Raw genomic sequence first — 3025 nt, forward strand, 5'->3', positions numbered from 1 at the left:
ATCCCAGTAGGATTATGTGACTCTCTTTTATGAATGATCCAAAGATGCTAGCCCAAGAAATTAATTGATTTTGTTTTTGAGATAGGCTAGGCTCAAATTCACAGAGATCCAACTGTCTCATCTTTCCAGTACTGTGATTAAAGTCACATGCCGCTATGCCCCTCTAAGAAGTTTGGACTTTGTTTTTGTTTGCTTATTTATTTACATTTATTAACTATTTATGAGGCTGGGTCTCACTCTATGGCCCAGAGTCACCTGGAGCTCATGACAATCCTACTGCCTTTGCCTACTCAGTTCTGGGGTTCCCAGTGTGTGCCACCATGAAGGCTATGCAAAATTCTTTTTTTTTTTTTTTTTTTACAGAATAATAAACACCTTTATTACATGAGCTATGACGGATGGTTTATTTGCCTTTCCGGGCTTTGATCTTCCTCAGATAGAACTCCAGCTCCTTGCCTTCTAGTGCATATCCATCTGCTCTGCCACACTGGCCAGAAGCTCGCCCTGCTGGAACTGCTCCTCTAGAAGACTGCTGATCTTGGCTTTCTTTTTCGTATTTCTTCTGAATTTTCTTTGATCGTTTTTTGTTTAATATTTCTTCCTCCTCAGGAGTCAGCTTGGCCCCCTTCTTGCAGCCCAGGGGCAGTGCATAGTGGGACTCGTACCACTGTCGGTACAGGGTGCTGTCAATGAGCACAATGCAGTTCTTGACCAGAGTCTTGGTGCGGACCAGCTCGTTATTGGATGCATTGTAGACGACATCAATGATCCTTGTCTTGTGAGTACAGCACTCAGAACCCCAGGAAAAGTTCCCCACATCCAATCTCAGGGCACGGTACTTCTTATTGCCTCCTCGCACACGGACCGTGTGGATGCGACGAGGGCCAATCTTAGTGTTAGCCGCAGGCCGTCCCAGCTCATACTTCTGCTTCTTGTGGTAGGGCTTTCTCTTACCCCCGGTCTTGCTGCGCTTGTGCCAGTTGTCCCAAGAGATGCCCATCGCTCGGCACTGCAAAATTCTTGAATTAAAATTTTCACCATTGTAAGCCCCATGAACGCCAAAGTAGAACCGTCAGGAGAAAGACAAGAAAAGTAGGTTTGACTTTGAAAAGCTGTTCTTTAACGTTAGGTTATGAGCTGACTGTTTTTTTTTTTTTTTTGGTTTTTCGAGACAGGGTTTCTCTGTGGTTTTGGAGCCTGTCCTGGAACTAGCTCTTGTAGACCAGGCTGGTCTCGAACTCACAGAGATCCGCCTGCCTCTGCCTCCCAAGTGCTGGGATTAAAGGCGTGCGCCACCACCGCCCGGCCTGACTGTTTTGTTTTTGAGACAGGGTCTCATAGACCCCAGAATGGCCTCAAACTCGCCATGTAACCGAGAATGTCCTTTCATTTCTGACCTTACTGCCTTCATCTCTTCAATGCTGGGATGTGCGCCATACACCACATCCAGTTTACGCAGTACTGGGGATCGAACCCAGGGCTTCGTGCATGCTACCCCAAGCGGTCTGCCAACTGAGCTACGTGCCCAGACTCTGACCTTGAACTCGAACAAAATACTGTTAATATCACTCTGCTTTATGATTCCTACACCTCTGTAAGAACAACTGAGGTGAACTTGTATCAGGTCTGAGGGGTAAGCAGAGCTAGCCACAAAGGGTCCATTTTTATGAAGAAAGTCGGATGTGAGAAACATGAGCGGAGGGGTAACCTTCCGACCCGTCTGGGATGGGAAAGAGACTCAGGATGCACGTGTAAGTTTTAGGTCAAGCAGGTCAAGCAGGTCACTCTTCCTACACACCCTGGCTTTGGAGAAAACCTTTGCTCTGGAAATCTAGCAGGGAAAGGCTCTCCAATCACCGCTGGGACAGAGAGGTGTTGGGGGAGGGCATGCCCGGTCCTAAGAACCAGCAGTTGGTAGAGTCACAGTGCCCGCACAGAATCACTCTGTTCACTGAGCCCTCTTCAGTCAAAGCAAACACAGGGAGTGTCCAGGTGCCCTGTCACAGACCAGGAAATACACTGGGGAAATGAATTGTCCCGTGGTTTAAAAAGTCAGCAGCATGGAAGGTCATTGTGATCCTTTTGATGAATTGGATCAGGAAAAAAAAAAAGGAAGAAGAAGAAAGAAAAAGAAAAAAAAGCAGCTTGGGGCTGGATGGCTCTGTTTTTGGTTTTTTGGTTTTTGGTTTTTCGAGACAGGGTTTCTCTGTAGTTTTGGAGCCTGTCCTGGAACTAGCTCTTGTAGACCAGGCTGGTCTTGAACTCACAGAAATCCGCCTGCCTCTACCTCCCAAGTGCTGGGATTGGATGGCTCTGTAGTGAAGAGTGAGTACTGCTTTTGCAGAGAGCTTCAATTTGGCCTCTGTGGTCACCTGTACTCATCTGGACATACCTCCACAGACACACAACACAAGGGTAAAACAAAAATCTTTTTAAAAGTGGTGCAACCAAAATACGGCATAGGAAGAGTTTGTATCAGTGTGTGTTCCTCACAATACCATTAAACTGTAATTAGTTTAGAATTTCCGGAAGCGCCGGGCGGTGGTGGCACACGCCTTTAATCCCAGAACTGGGAGTTCGAGGCCAGCCTGGTCTACAAGAGCTAGTTCCAGAATAGGCTCCAGAGCTACAGAGAAACCCTGTCTCAAAAAACCAAAACCAAAAAAAAAAAAAAAAAAAAAAAAAGAATTTCCGGAAGGGAAGACTTTTTGAGCTACATACCACGTGTCATGTTTGTGTGTAACAAAAAGAGAACTAAAGCCCAGATGAATTATTATAATGGATGACCTTGGACAGGGTCATAAATCTGGTTCTTGGGCTGGAGTTAAATCCAGGCACTCAGAGACTGCCCTAACACCGTCCTCCTCTCTTTCTAGTCCAGCTGGGAGCAGCCCCCCCCCCCCATCTCTTCAGGTCATCTTCAGCGTGCAATGCAAATAGCACCCCTTTACTCCTACTTTGGTATAACCCAGATATTTTGTCTCTTAGAAGTCAAGGCATTCTGTATTCCTGGAACAGTAGAAAG

General features: G+C 46.4%; 1 pseudogene; it reads right to left on the reverse strand.

Moving 5' to 3' along the window:
- Positions 1-360: 360 nt before the first annotated feature.
- LOC130883051 (40S ribosomal protein S8-like) lies at positions 361-1000 on the reverse strand (annotated as a pseudogene).
- Between the last annotated feature and the right edge of the window lie 2025 nt (positions 1001-3025).

This window comes from Chionomys nivalis, chromosome 10 (genome assembly GCF_950005125.1).
Source record: "Chionomys nivalis chromosome 10, mChiNiv1.1, whole genome shotgun sequence".
Taxonomy (NCBI): Eukaryota; Metazoa; Chordata; class Mammalia; order Rodentia; family Cricetidae; genus Chionomys; species Chionomys nivalis.